The 16,515-nt window shown below is 40.1% G+C and overlaps 1 long non-coding RNA gene across 1 annotated transcript; it reads right to left on the reverse strand.

Moving 5' to 3' along the window:
* Window positions 1-13,420: 13,420 nt before the first annotated feature.
* On the reverse strand, window positions 13,421-15,230 carry LOC149213725 (uncharacterized). The gene is made up of 3 exons (XR_016250351.1): window positions 14,324-15,230; window positions 13,982-14,031; window positions 13,421-13,896 (listed from the first exon to the last, which is right to left on the reverse strand). It is a non-coding gene; the product is annotated as an uncharacterized LOC149213725 (long non-coding RNA).
* Between the last annotated feature and the right edge of the window lie 1,285 nt (window positions 15,231-16,515).

Consider the following 16,515-nt stretch of genomic DNA (forward strand, 5'->3'; position numbering starts at 1 on the left):
AGAAATAGCCCCCAAAGAGAGGGATACCTCCATAAAAGAGTTTCCAGAGGGAGAACTTATTCCATAGTTTTGTATATAAAAACTGGGTGTTTTTTATGCCACATGTACAATACTCTACAAGAAATAGCCCCCAAAGAGAGGGATACTTCCATAAAAGAGTTTCCAGAGGGAGAACTTATTCCATAGTTTTGTATATAAAAATTGGGTTTTTTTTTTATGCCACATTTACAATACTCTACACGAAATAGCCCCCAAAGAGAGGGATACCTCCATAAACATTGGAAACAAAGGGCTTCAATGCTTAGCATCCATCCTCCAAAGGTGCTTCAAGGGTAAACACTTCTGCAATAAACACTTTCAAATATGTGTGGAGCTCCAAAGTGGATACTCCAGCCTTCGTAGGCCATTCCAAATACTTGCATCTTCCTCCAAATGGTCGATTCCTCCAGCAATTGAGGAACCCAGTAAACCAAGGGACTGACCTTTTCCAGCCTATAATTAAAAGCACAAGCATCTTCCTTAAGAAGTGAAACAGTCAACTTATTATGGAATTTGTTTCATTGGAGTGCTCCACCTATTGATGTATCTCCATTTGAATAGGTTCCCTTGCACACATCTCCATGTTATTGGTTCAAGGAACCCACACGTGGAGGGCATCTATTTAGATGATATACTACCTATTAAACACTTTTTTTTTTGGAATCAACCAATATGGTTGAAGCATCATTGCATCAATTGAAGGTACACAAGGATCTAACATTTTCAGGTTCTAATACTACTACATAACTTATACTTGGTCAGAAAGGTGTAGAAATATTCTACATGTGTGGCAGTACTTTATAACAATAACCAAAATGCTATGGTGACAACATATTGCTCACAATTAGATATTCACACCTCATTATTGAACATGTTATGAGTGTGCAGTAATAGTAGATGTTAGTTTAATTTAGAAGCCATAGAGGTCCCTGCAGACAAGACAGTCCAATTGGCAGCCTGGCACTCAGCATCACCTAACCTTATCAATGACTCATAATCATAATACTGCCTGCATGAGCACAAGTACTGTTAAGAACACGACCTCATGCTGGCATGACCTCTTACACTCCTACAGGCTATGACACATGCAAGCAAGACCCCGATGTGCATGGACATGACTACAAAACTACAAGATAAGCAATGGGATGTAGCAACATACCTGATGCTGCAATCGGACCCACAATTTATTCATCTCTGTAAAATTTTGAAGTACAAACTCCACTGCGTCCATTACAGTCCTCCCATCACCGCAAAATAAATTATTTTCATCAGTAAAATACTCTATCCAAACATAAAATATACATCAAAACGCAAACAATCAAATAAATGGGGCATATTATAGACTAGCTTCAAAAAATATTGCTTGAGGTCCAAAAATGATATTAATATTCACATGGATTTATTGAACAGTTTGGCAGGTCATAAAAGAAATAATCAAAATGGAACTAAAGGCCGTGGGAAAAAACTGTGTCACAATTTATCAAACATGAAATAAACACTGTGGCATCCCACCATAAAATGAATCATTTCAAATTTAAAAAGAACAATAGAGTCTGGAGGAACATTGCAGCACTAAATAGTAAATACTACAAGTTCCACTGCCAGTAGAGTTTTCCAACATCAATCCCAGAGTTAAAGGGAAAACAAATCAAAGCATAATAAAAAGAGAAATGTTGAACTATCATCCATCTAATCCCCACTTTTCAGTCTGCACTTCATCATAGCTTCATTTCTAGTGTATACTTTCCCCATGCAACCCAAATCACATGATTCGCCAAATCTCAACAATGAAGTTCAAAAGTGGGCAAATTTGAAAAAAGGCATTGAAATTTGTTAATATTTGGGAAATTTTAACGGAAAATCAACTATGATGGGTCATCAAATTTTACGTTTGAGTTGCACCACATATGAAAGATATTCATTCTATTAAAAAAAGAAAAAAATCAAACCAAAAAATTAGCCTAAATCTAAGTCTAACCTACTCAACTTGTATTTCCTTTCCCACCACCATGAGACCTCTCCTCAACGGTTCAACCTCTCTCCTGACTCAAACTATGCTACACACTACAACACATCTTTTCCAGTTCAACCTCTGTTATAGGCTACACGCTCAATGCCACTCTCTCAACAAAGCCAAACCCTATCAGAGCTCGATCTATTACAGCCTCTGGAACATCTACAGTCTGCCTCACATACAATGCTTACCAACTGCATATCTCATCTACCCATTTGAAATAAGGAACCAAACATAGCTACAAAAACAAGTACAACCTTCTCTTTCTAGTTAGGTAAACTTGACTCAGGATAGAGTCAAAGTTGACCAAGTTAAACAGTGATGGTTTTGGGGCACATGGTATTGTGCACCCATAGTATTCTGCCCGTGGTATTATATGTAATGGAGCTTATAAAAGGCTGGAAGGACTTCATTGTAATGCAAGACCTGGAGGTGAGCGGTGAAGGCTCACTTGGTCAGATTGGCCAGGGTTTTGGCCAATGCTAATGAGATCTTATTAGGTTGGGTTTTTCCCGGATAAACATTTGTGTTTATGTGTTTATGGTTGTTGCTAGTTATTTTTATATTTATTCCTCTCAGTAATTATTTATGTTATGCAGTAAATTTCTTAACATCTGGTATCAGAGCCAGATATTGGCTTCAAAGGGATTCTTTGATGCCAGGGGTTTATAGTGCCTGATGAGATCAATGCAGCCTTTTTCCAGATCTGGGTCTGGAAAATAATGGTGGAACAATCGTACGCGGAAGAACCTCGAGGAGAATGTGCGGAAGAGAGTGCCATAATTGCCAGGGATTGCAGTGCATTTGCGATATTTACTGGTTTGGAACATGCTGACGAATTGTTCGAGATTCATGCAGCTATTTAAAGAAGGTTGAGAATCTACGAGGTCCTCGTCGGGCTCGCAGTTGGAGCGGTTTGATAGAAGTTTTTGAGCAAATCAAATTGAGAGAGGATGGATCAGAGTCGCGGCAGAAATAAACAACAAACAAAAAAATTAATGAAGTCAAAATTATTTCATGTAAATGGGCATACTACTGTAAGACCTGGTAAGGCATGTGTACCCCTCGGTGATCACCGGTAAAGTCTGGGTTAGACCTAGGTGATAGGGGGGATGTCGGGTTAACAATAACCCGGGTAAAAACTCTGAGGGGGGTAAGATCTAGAGTGAGCGGGATTGCCTCACTTAGCAGGTTTTGTTGGAGTTAGTTAAGGAACCCAAAGTCAAGTTTAAGGGGGGAATTGTTAGGTAAACTTGACTTAGGATAGAGTCAAAGTTGACCAGGTTAAACAGTGATGGTTTTGGGGCACATGGTATTGTGCACCCATAGTATTCTGCCTGTGCTATTATATGTAATGGAGCTTATAAAAGGCTGGAAAGACTTCATTGTAATGCAAGACCTGGAGGTGAACGGTGAAGGCTCACTTGGTCGTATTGGCCAGGGTTTTGGCCAATGCTAATGAGATCTTATTAGGTTGGGTTTTTCACCAGATTTGGGGTTTTCCTAGATAAAAATTTGTGTTTATGTGTTTATGGTTGCTGCTGGTTATTTTTATATTTATTCCTCTTAGTAATTATTTATGTTATGCATTAAATTTCTTAACATTTCCTATTGTATTTGTATATATGAGGCAAATAACAGTTTGTATGGTCCTTAAAGAGAGGATACATTAATGAAATACAAGTAGGGAAATTATTTGGGTGCAGAACGATACCACAAACTATTTATTAGTATTATTTAATGATTTCCCAAAAGGAAAACTACTTTTAGCTGTATATTATCTTGAGGAAAGAAAACCTGCTTAAAGCAATGTGAATGTGGAATGTAATCTAACAAGGCTAACTTTTCATGGTGAAACAATAATAAGGGCATAGGATATGAGAGTGACATTGTCATTCACACCACTATTAAAGACGAGCTGACCTTTTAGCACATAATTTTTTAACATGTTTTTGCATAAATTAAAAATGCTTTATGTAAATTCCATGCTATGTATGTAAGGTATGTGTCTAAACCTTCTCAAAACTATAATTGTTATAGACAATTTTGTGCCTTGCAACATCAGGCATGAATTGTCAATAATCCGAGGGATCCAAAGTCCCTAAACATGATGTTCCTCCCCCTAGAGGAACAAGGTCAGCAAACCAACAGCTCTCAGATCAGTTCTCCACCTGAAAACACTCAAAAACAAGCAATCCTGAAATCAAAGCAGGTGCTCCACTAGGCTTCTGCGCTGAAACTCAACTCCTCCATGGTGTACCTGCGTTGCAAAGCAGGTAGAACAAAGGCCACCTGCGCTGAGCGAGATGGGACAAGTGGCACACTGAGTAATTGCTCTGGAATCTTCCAAAAATGACACTTGGATCAGGGATTTCGCCTTGTGATGAGTCAGAGGCTCTGTTTCTCCAAGTGGAAGCAAGGTTCTCCAAGTGGACTCAAGAACTAAAGATCAACTGAAGAGAGAGAGGACACAAGGTAGCTACACATCAGTTGCAAGCTGACTCATCCTTTCTCAATTCATCTATATATTGAGCTCTCTCCTATGAGCTCAGGAGGCTGGAATTTTGTGCAAAGTAATGATATGCTGTTGGTTTCACTATAGAACTATTGGGTGATTGCTTGAAGGAGGTGAAGAGGAGAAATTCTTTCTGCTGGGAGGTGTTGCTGGATTGGGGCCTTCAATGGTTGTAACACTCTCAGAACTTTACTTCTTCCATTAATAAAAGCTATTGAGGTTCTTCTATATGCACTTGTTTCAATGATGTGTTGTGATAATTGTATATTTGATTTATGCTAATCCTTGAATCAGTTATGATTGCATGCTTCTTGTAGTTTCCTTCTTTGTTATTTTGCAAGATCTCATTGTAGCTGGGCCAGCAAAAGAGCAAGGAGCTGGGAGCAAGCAGTAAAGAGAAGAGTTTGGATTCGACATTAAGCGCAAGGCAACGATTAGTGCATTTCTTCATTCTCTCTTGCTTTCATAAAGAAGTAAACCTTAAGTAGTTTTCTTTACAGTTGTTGTTGAGGTACTATCACCCTTAGAGTGGGATAGGGTCATCCGAATCAGATACTTTTCCCTACAACAAACTGGCGACTCCACTGGGGATCGTATCTGTTTGATTGTTTGTAGTATTTTGCTATTCATTTCCTGAACAAAAGAGTACCGAATCGAAAAGCTTTTGACTATATCAAAAGCGAAGTAGAGGGCAGCTACTCTAGCTCATTTCTGAGCATGTTCATGATTTGAAGAGCTGATCTACAAGGATCCTTGTAATCTCTTAGTGATAGCTTTTCATCTTCCTTGTCATCCCTTAGTGTGTGCTTGACTGATAGCTTCTGATTTGAGCAAAAACTGTGAATTTTTAAGAAAATTGTGACCCGGAAACTGTGAAAACGCAACTTTCGTTTTCCAAAGCAGGTAGTACACAGGCTACCTGCTTTGCAACGCAGGTCCCGAAGGGGCTACCTGCGCTGAGAGCCAAACTGGCTGTGCAGCACCTGCGTTGGCCCAATTTTGCCTTGTGCATTTGGGGTTTCCTCCCTTTTTCTTTCCTGTTTTCACTATAGATTTTGCAGCCAGTTACCAGTCTTGTACCTGTTCTGAAACCAACCTTACTTGCCATCATTCCGCCTCTGTTATATAACGAAATTGTACTTGTTCTTTTGTATTTCTTCCATCATTTACAATTTCCCATAACGAAAGTGAACTAGTCTTGCGTTGGCCTCTTAGATCTGAACCTGTGTTAGGCATTTTTCTGGTCTAAAGAGTTAGCTTGTTTGCTGTCCATAGCTGATTAGTCTTTTTACTTTCGTCATTATGGTTTGATTTCATGTATTTCCAGTGATTAAATAAGTAAATCTTAAGGTGTGTTTTGATTTTGGACTAGCTTGTTTACTTTCGCTTTAAATCGAAATCAAAGTTATATAACAACTTTCTTTTTGTAATACATCAACATTAAGAAAGGGAAAAGAAAATACATGCATTGTGCATTTTTCATGTGACTGCTTGCATGAAGATTTAGGAAATTTTGCATTAGTGTGTGCTCTATGATCTGTGTGAAAAGATTTGCCTTTCTTGTCCTCAGTAGTTAAGATTTTCAAAGTTGAAAGATTGAAAAGTTTGCTTCTCATCTTAGACTGCATTCAGGAATTTGTTACATACATCTCGTGGTGATCCTTAAAGGCAAACTACTAAGCAAGATCAACATTAAAATAAATTCAATTTACATAACAACGCTTTGTAACATAACGCAAACACATAGAGGTCTAGGTAGAGACGTGTTCCGGCGTCGTTAAACGTAGTGACTGTCGATCTCTACGAAGGTGGGTGATTCCTCCTGAGAGTCGGTGGCACTAATACAGACTTGTGCTCCCACGTACCGTCGAGTATATATTGGGAGACCCCTATAGGCATATATCCTTTATCCTTAGGAAGCCGTGTCTGCCACCCTACTGATCGCAATGCAGTGAACACAGCATTCACGAAGATTGACCACACGTACCGTAAAACGTATTCCGTGGTTTTGTGAAAGGTTTGGCACACCCTCTGCCTAGATCTCCAGAGCAGTTTCTTTTGGCCTTTTTCAAACTCTATAACTGAAAAAGTCCAACCGAGCATTTGTCACTTCGGGCTCGTTAATACATCGAAGGAGACTAGAGTCATCTTTAGCTTTTTCTCGACTCTTAAAACATGAAAAAGAAAAGTTGTGTCTAAAGCGTCGTTAATAAAATTTATTTTAATCGGAACATAATCACCTGTTATTCCCACATTGATCTTTCAGTTGAAAAGTATGGAGCCCACCAACCAAGGAAGTCACCTTGGCGGAAGTCCCAATCCCTTCTCCTCTTGGGGAGATGTTGGTGCGCCTCACATGGCCACATTGTCACTTCCAGGATTGACAATTGGCCTACCTGTATGGCTCTTTTCAACTAATGTAGTTCAAATCGCCACTAATCCTGAGCAGTCGAATCAACAGTCAGACCAGTCTAGAGCTACCCACCAGCCTTCCACCTCTTACAATTCTTCCTCTGATCCTTCATCTTCGCAAGGTAGAGCCGGCAAAAGTTAGCCTCCCATGGAGAAGAAGGAAAAGAAGAAGAGAGAAAAGAAGCAGAAGGGGCCTATGGCGAAGGCGACTGGGGGCAAGCAAAAGACATCTGACAAAAATCCACACACTGCACCGACCGGGCCTAAATCGCCATGTGTCATTTGCAAAGGGACCCACTTCCATCGTGATTGTCCTTGTATTCCCCGGATACTAAGGGACTGGTCCCCCAGGTTACACAATCCGGTAGCATCAACCTCTGGTAGTCATGTTGATTGCAGTCCGTCAACTAGCGAGAGTGAAGGACGGAAAGGGAGACCAAGATCACCCTGTATGCTGTGTGAAGGCGATCACGCCATCCACCGTTGTCCATTCTTAGATGAGGCAAAGAGAGTTTTGGAAGATCGTCCGGTTTCACCGTTACGTCTTCCTCCTGGATACCAAAAACTCGCGCCAAGTCCCTCGATAGTTGAAAATCCAGCTGGCCCGCTCGAGTGGTCAGCTGAAGTGTCAGTCATTGAGAATGAACCAACTGAATCCAGACCAGACGAAAGTTTAAAGGTCAATACGGAAGTTGACCCGGTTCTTCCTTCAGAGGTTTCATCCTCAAATGACACCGTCATTGAAGATTCATCTTCAAATGACACCCTCACTGAAGAGAATAAGGATGACACCATCTAGATTCTTTTCATCAACACAGACTTTGATGAGCATCAGGGCAATGCGCCCATTCCTTTATCGCAGGAAGGAACATCGTCAGGGTCGTATCCGGCCGTGTATTCGGTCCCACCACCAAGCAACCTAGTTGTATCCTTTGATTGGAATCAACTAGGCAGACCCCGGTTACCAGCCAGTATACCATTCAGAATCATTGTCCAAATCTATAGAATGGTAATGGCTGGAACTATCATTGATGAAGGGGCATCTGTGAGTATCCTTTCCTCTATTGCTTGGAAAGCACTGGGTTCCCCGACGCTTTTACCTGAGATGAGAAATCTATCAGGTTTTGATAAAGGAACCAGTCGCCCGTTAGGGATTCTCCCCAATGTTCCCATTACATTGAAGGGGAAGACAGTTCATATGAACGTCATGGTCGTCCAGGGACCCTTGGTTTATAACTTACTCCTTGGACGAGACTATATATATTGCATGGAGGCAATAGTGTCCTCACTCTTCAGAGTTATGTGTTTTCCGCATGAAGAAAGAATGGTCAAGCTCGTAGACCAACTTTCATTTCCAGGATCACGCATCGCAAATAGTCAAATACCATCCCTTAACGGTTTATTCACTCAAGGAATGCCTCCACCCCCGGTTCTACTTCCCGATGAATGCGAGTGATTCGGAAGAAAGAACTGGGACCCAGGGGGCATGCACCCTGGCCTGCCTTGGGCAGAGAAAACCTTGGGTATAAAGTTAATTTCCGCAGAAGAATATGACTAGTCCGTACCCCGTCTGGCATGGAAGAGAGGGTTGTTCTAGGATAAAGTTCTTTTGTCAAAGTTATGTGAGTGAGATAATCTGCTTCTCGCTCCCCTTGTCTAGGTAAGTAGGATACCGAGGAAGGGGGCCACTTGCAGTAGCAAGTAGCCACCATCTTTGAAGGCAAGCCTCACCCATTAAAACATATGTTTTGAAGGATAAGTAAGGGCAGCCTCCAAAGAAAGAGATGAAATTGCTGCAACAAGTAGTCACCATCCTTAGCAACCTAATGATAGACATCGCCGAAAAGAGAGTTTAGTTTGCGGCAGCAAATAAAACCATTTTTCGGATAATAAGTAAGAGTCAAACCTCCCTCCGTAACGCTAATGTTTTATCTGTTGCGATCTTGCAAAAATAAAAAAGTGAACTGATGGGAAGACAAGTACCGTCGGCACCGAAAAATAACGAGAAGACAAGTATCGTTAAAAATATAGCAAGACGACAAGTAGAAAAACAGAGGTGGGACAGAGGAGGGGTAGCCTTGAAATTATACTTTATACCTGGGGGCATGCGAACCTTTTGGAGTGCAAGCACGGGACGCCTATTTATTTTTTTTAATTTTTAGGTCCTCCCTTTAAACCTGTAGGTCTAACCCTTTAAACTCGTAGGATTAGCCGTTTCCAGCTTGCACAAAGAAAGGATGTGGGGCAAAAGTTAAAACTTGCCAAATTGGAGTAACTAGTGAGGTATAGCTCCTTAAATATGACTACCTCACCTGAGGCGTTCCTTGTATTAAGACTGGTATATTCGAGCAGTTTTAGCACACAGTTCATGCTCGTTAAAAAATAAACGCAAAGATTCGAGCAGTTTTAGCACATAGTTCATGCTCGTTAAAAAATAAACATAAGTTGTGAGCAATCTTCCCCTAGAGTTCGAGCTCACCCAGAAAAAATGAACCGGTAAATAACCTTGGTAAATGTAACCTTTGACAGCCATATTAAAGCCCTTGGTCGTGTTCTTGCAGTCTCACCTCCATCCATTCATTTGGCCAATCGTTCATCTCCATATGATTGTTTACCCATTTTGAGGAACAGCTGCGAAGAGTGATTTCACTTAGCCATCCTTGTGACACTGTCATGATTGGAAAATTCCAACCTGTACCTGGAATCTGCTGCTATCCCTGTTTATCACTCGTTCCTCAAAAGACGAGTCTTCTTTGAGCTCTTTTCTCCTGACTCGTAAAATATGAAAAGATTGCCGAGTTTTGGCCTTCCAGCTCGTTAAAACGACCGGAAGAGCTATCCCTCCTCTAGATTTTAATCTTTTTGGACCTGAGGGATTATTGCACAAAAAGATCGAGCGCTTGTTTTGTTCGGCTCGTTAAAAGTACCGAAAACTCATCCTTTCTGTATTGTTTTATACTTTTTCGGACTTAAGGGATTAGATGACGAAAAAGGAATTCTGGAGTTGACTTTATGTACCTTTTCAGACTCTCTAAAAATGAAAAGGACCGAGTTATCTTTGTCGTTAGACTCATTAAATTCATTAAATAGCGACAAACTTGTCTTTAGACGAGAACGAGTTTCCCTATCGCTAGGCTCGTTAAAACATAGCGATGGGCTTGCCCGAAGGGCAGGTTATAAAACAAGCATATGTTATCCTCCTCAAGCTTGACAAAAATAAAGAGGTACTGGTCAGCAATGACTGGGGAAAAATTGGGAGAACCTCACAGCTTTAATGGTAGCAAGTCGCTCTTGAAAATGACACTTTGTCCTCCGTATCACATCGGGTTGGGTTGTTTCATTCACCGGTCTCATCACCATGGTCCTCGCCACACCATCCAAAGTTGGGGTAATGCTACCGATCCATCACATCAGTGTCGTTATATGTTCAAGAGATGTTGTTCTGCAAAGAGTCAACCGTGTCCCATCCACTGCCATACATTTTCCTTCATCCATTTCATGACTGCCACCCTGAATCATACATCACAGTTTGTTTTCACCTCATCACAATCACTAGCTCCGTTCCGTGTCAATGATGTGGGATTCATTAAGGCCCTCCTTTGACGGATCGCTCCTTGTCGACATCAGCTCATTATCCAAGGAGTTGATCTAGGAACAACCCCTTCAGTACTTTGAAGCTTGCATGCCTCAATGGCAAGTTTCTCACTTCCGGCGACAGGTATACATCAATGACCTTCGACCAGAGGGTTTTGCATGGTGGTCGACGCCAAGTCCTTTATTCCCACCATGTGAATTGTACTGCTGTACCTTGAGGGTCATCATCCTTATCGGTGATTCCTCTCGCGCTTGTTAACGGTTTACATCATTGACCGGTAATCAAGCGATGTCTTTCCATGTTCGACTTCAAGAAATTCTCGCATGGATCGACTTGTACATCGAGTGAAGATCGGAAGAGATTGAAGACCCCGGATCTAGTTTCATCCATCCGGGCTGCGATATATATTCAGGATATAAAGACATTTGATGTGTACATCATTGCAACAGATGATCATCCTTCTCAAAGGATGATAATTTCAGCAGAGAATTATCAGTCTACCATCAGACGATCGTCTGTTCTATGTACCAAAATGAATTTATAAAGCTGAGCATGGGAATGCCCGCCTCAGCTAGATCATGAAAAAGTATGAAAAATAATGTATTGTATTGTATCTTATTACAGGACACTTCTCAGCAGATTGAATGAACTTCGGATCCTCCTAATAAAGCATTTCACCCGATAAACGACCTCATACTTTAGGGGGCATCTGTTATAGACAATTTTGTGCCTTGCAACATCAGGCATGAATTGTCAATAATCCAAGGGATCCAAAGTCCCTAAACATGATGTTCCTCCCCCTAGAGGAACAAGGTCAGCAAACCAACAGCTCTCAGATCAGTTCTCCACCTGAAAACACTCAAAAACAAGCAATCCTGAAATCAAAGCAGGTGATCCACTAGGCTTCTGCGCTGAAACTCAACTCCTCCATGGTGTACCTGCGTTGCAAAGCAGGTAGAACAAAGGCCACCTGCGCTGAGCGAGATGGGACAAGTGGCACACTGAGTCATTGCTCTGGAATCTTCCAAAAATGACACTTGGATCAGGGATTTCGCCTTGTGATGAGTCAGAGGCTCTGTTTCTCCAAGTGGAAGCAAGGTTCTCCAAGTGGACTCAAGAACTAAAGATCAACTGAAGAGAGAGAGGACACAAGGCAACTACACATCAGTTGCAAGCTGACTCATCCTTTCTCAATTCATCTATATATTGAGCTCTCTCCTATGAGCTCAGGAGGCTGGAATTTTGTGCAAAGTAATGATATGTTGTTGGTTTCACTATAGAACTATTGGGTGATTGCTTGAAGGAGGTGAAGAGGAGAAATTCTTTCTACTGGGAGGTGTTGCTGGATTGGGGCCTTCAATGGTTGTAACACTCTCAGAACTTTACTTCTTCCATTAATAAAAGCTATTGAGGTTCTTCTATATGCACTTGTTTCAATGATGTGTTGTGATAATTGTATATTTGATTTATGCTAATCCTTGAATCAGTTATGATTGCATGCTTCTTGTAGTTTCCTTCTTTGTTATTTTGCAAGATCTCATTGTAGCTGGGCCAGCAAAAGAGCAAGGAGCTGGGAGCAAGTAGCAAAGAGAAGAGTTTGGATTCGACATTAAGCACAAGGCAACGGTTAGTGAATTTCTTCATTCTCTCTTGCTTTCATAAAGAAGTAAACCTTAAGTAGTTTTCTTTACAGTTGTTGCTGAGGTACTATCACCCTTAGAGTGGGATAGGGTCATCCGAATCGGATACTTTTCCCTACAACAATAATGATGTTTCTAAAATTCTTATAAAGTGCTCAAAATTTGCCTGAACATATTGTCTCATGGACAACTATGATTTGTGCATGTGCCCAGGATGGGTTTGGCAGGGAAGCTGTCCAGCTCTTTGAGCAAATGCTACAAGTAGGTGTGAAACCAGATCATGTCACGTTCACTGGTGTTCTCTCTGCTTGCAACCATGTAGGCTTAGTGGATGAAGGCCATGTTAACTTCCATTCCATCAGTGAAGAGCATTGCCTCAAACCAAATACAGACCACTATACCTGCATGATCTTCTTGCCCATGTTGGGAACATGGATGAGGCAGAGAACTTAAGAAACAACTTACCACATGAGCGTGATGCTCACATGTGGGGAATACTACTTAGTGCCTGCCAAAGGTATGGCAATATAGAGATAGGAAAACCTGCAGCAGAGTGCCTTATTGATATGGAACCATATAACATTGGAACATATGTGATGCTCTCAAACATGTATGTTGCTGCTGGAAAGTGGGATTTTGGAATAATATTCAATTTATAACCTGGGCCTTAATTTTGGCTTCTGAATGCTTTGTTCTAGAAGGAAGAAAAACAATAACATGACTGGTCTCATGTTACATGAACAAATCTACTACACGTGATCTATTTTATTCTGGCACCTTGAGAAAGAAGACTATTTTCCAGATAAAATTTGAAGAGGTTGTTTGCACTCTGATTTGAATGCAATGGAAGTTTTAGTGCAATATGTCTATGCCATGTTCTAACCTTTGTAACAATAAACTAACTCCCAATTTTTTTGTAACATGATCTTGTGAACACTTATGCAGGTTTCTCAAGGTTACTCAACCTTCGCCGATGGGACATGCTGTGAGACAAAGCATACTATGCAAAGTCATGCTACGAGACTCTTATAAATTATGGTAAGACGACCCAAATGATCGTATTCGAAGAAGAAAAACATGGTTTCTACGGATTGAAGCAGGACATAGGGAGAACAGAAGCACTGATACAACATATTGTCGTCGATGGTTGATTCGTTATGGTAAGACAACCCAAATGATCGTATTCGAAGAAGAAAAACATGGTTTCTACGGATTGAAGCAGGACATAGGGAGAACAGAAGCACTGATACAACATATTGTCGTCGATGGTTGATTCGTTACACATTGTTATGCCTAGATAATGACTATAAAGTTAATGAACAGTTAATTTGAAAGTTGGCAGAACATATTTCTATATGGTTATTTTACTATATGGTCATTTTACTACTGTTTAGGAAGACTTTCTCGTTGGGTTAACAACTTAACCCCATCTTGGACAGGGTTAGCTGCTGACTTAAATGGAAAGTAAGAAATAGGTCGTACGAACGACCATTCAGTGATATGGCACATGCCTACCTCGACTTCACACAAAATGAGTAGGAGACCACATGTAGACCGTGAAGAAGTTAGCGATTTCATACCCTCTCCTCGACCCTCGTGTCTCCTTTTTCTTCCAATCGACCAAAGTAAGTATTCTCTGTCCTTTCCTCTGCAACCTAACAAGTACTTTTTGTCCTTTCTCCTGCAATTCCAGCGTAAATGAATGATTTGTGCGCGGGAGAAACAAATATATAATCACGGCTCAAATAAACCAAAACAAACCTAACCTCTGTCATGTTCAATTCCTTGTAGTGAGCCCCATTCTTCACTGCTTTCCCTGTTACAAATAATTAACCAATTAGCAAGCAACTGCCAAAAAATATGAAAACCTGCAGATTCTATATCAATAATACCATAGGACAACTACTGTTGCTCTAGACAAGAAATTAAAACCCTTGCGAGTGTGAAATAATATATTAAAATAGGTAACCTCTGGTATGGTATCAAGAATACAATAAAACTACTCTGGTTTTATACAACAAAATAAAATAAAAATTCCCTGCCAACGAATGCGCATAGGAAAATACGGAATAAATTAACACTCATCCTCCACGGCGTTAGCTGTTTACCTTGGGCATCCTTATCGATCGATTATAGGTTTAGGACATAACTCAATTGTAAGTAAACAGAGAAATTATCGAATGCTTGCTGACAAACTGACGGAATTTGTACCCGCAAATAGAATGACGGAATGATTTCTCCCTTTTTGAGAACTGAGAGTATAACGAGAATGACTGAATGATTTCTCTCTTTCTGAGAAACTGAGAAAGAGAAATCGGTCCTTAACTAACTTAATGAAATGGAGGCAAAAAGGTATACGAACATCCTTTGGCATGTTCAAATTTTTTGTCCCAAGTTTCCTCTCATCATGCAAAAGTCTCTGCAAAACTTTTAAGCACCACCTTAAAATAAATTGACGAATAAACAAATATAGAAATGAATGAGAAAACATAAGACAAATACAAAAACCGAAGCTTAAGGTCTCATATTCTCCGTCCATGGGGAACCTTTCTTCACCTGTTAGCAAATTTTTTAAGCAGGTCAAAACAATTAAGCAAGAACAGCCAAATAATCTAAATGCAATCTCTACTATGAAAGCATTTGGGATTTTCCATGTCTTCACTGTGAAATCGAAACAATGAATAAAAACTATCTGGGAAGTACTGAAAATACCAAACGATTCATCATCAACCTAGGCTGAAATGCGTTAAAGGGGAGATGAGTTCCAGGTTTCCAAGCCCCACTCTGTTGATTTTCCTCCACTGCTAAAATCACGGAGGGAGCAGTTCTGCATGTTGTTGTGGTTTTGGAGAGCTAGAGGAACTGGAGATAGCATAACCAGGGGAGATGAGTTCCGGGGTTCCAAGCACCACTCTGTTGATTTTCCTCCACTGCTAAAATCACGGAGGGAGTAGTTCTGCATGTTGTTGTGGTTTTGGAGAGCTAGAAGAACTAGAGATAGCATAACCAGGGAGATGGTCCTCTACAACATAAATACTATAGCCAGATGTCAAACAATAGATCTTCTGCAGCCAGATGTCAAACACAAAATCATATGCCACATGTCAATCAGAAAATGAAAATGTAGACGACTAAAACTAATTCAAAAGGAGGCCTATCGGCCTAATTAAGCAATACAGGGGGCATCCATCCATATAAGAAGCAAGTGGGAGTCGAGTCCATCACTGTAAATTAAAGCAGCGGCAAAGTGGGAGTCGACGTCCATCACTATAAATTAAAGCAGCAGCAAGTGGGACTCTAAGTGTCCACATCCGTGGCAGAGTCCCACGTCCATGGTTGGCAATTTCATAGTACAATGAATGAAGGGCATAACTTGACTGGTAGCTTAGCATCTATTGAATTCATTAATTAAGGCCATTCATTTGCTTAAGCATGTTACACTTTAAATTAGAAACTATTTTGATTATCTTGAACGAGAAAGTTTCTTTAAAACGTATTAGATATGTTCATGATGTAAGCATTTAAGATGATAACGTGTTTCAAGTTGGTTAGTTCTTTTGCCCTGAAGCTCATTACAATAGTTAGGTTAAGTATTTATTATGTATTTTATTTATTTATTACATTTATTATGTATTTGGTTAATTCCTAGCAGGTTTATGATCAACTTTTATCTTTTTCAATGTCATTAATATTTTCTTACTTTTTTACTAATTTATAGGTACTTTTTATAATTCAGTTATGGATTGATTTTTTCCAAGGGTTCCAATAACTAGTTATTTTCTTTTATAATTCTCTATTGGTTATTAATTAGGATGTAAATGTGAGTGAACAAATTCATAAATGTTGCCTCCTATGATAGTGAAAGTTAGTTTGTTTTTTGTCTCTTTGTTTGTTTGTTTGTTTTTTTTTTTTTTTGGTGTGTTAGGGAAGCAACAATGAAATCAACTAATGCAATATGAATGTTTCCTTTAATGACCATTGTAGGTACTCAAGACTTGGAACCTTTTGGTAAGCACAAGGCTCACAACATTCACTTAGAAATACTCCACACATAACCACTACACTTTGGACAATGTGGTCATGCACATGCTCTCAAATGTGAACAAACTTAAAGACTTATACAAAAATCTACCTTAGATGACACAACCACGCACCTCAACCACTAGGTTTCCCATCTCAACACCAAGCTTGATGAGATTTCTTGTGAGCTCTCTAATCAACCTTTTACCACATTGTCAAAGGCAAAGGAATCTAGTAGGATATGGGCATCCCACTAGAAGGGATGACTCTTCTAATTGAG

Source organism: Pinus tabuliformis, chromosome 1_1 (genome assembly GCF_031772625.1).
Source record: "Pinus tabuliformis cultivar Carrire ecotype Pingquan chromosome 1_1, CPIR1, whole genome shotgun sequence".
Taxonomy (NCBI): domain Eukaryota; kingdom Viridiplantae; phylum Streptophyta; class Pinopsida; order Pinales; family Pinaceae; genus Pinus; species Pinus tabuliformis.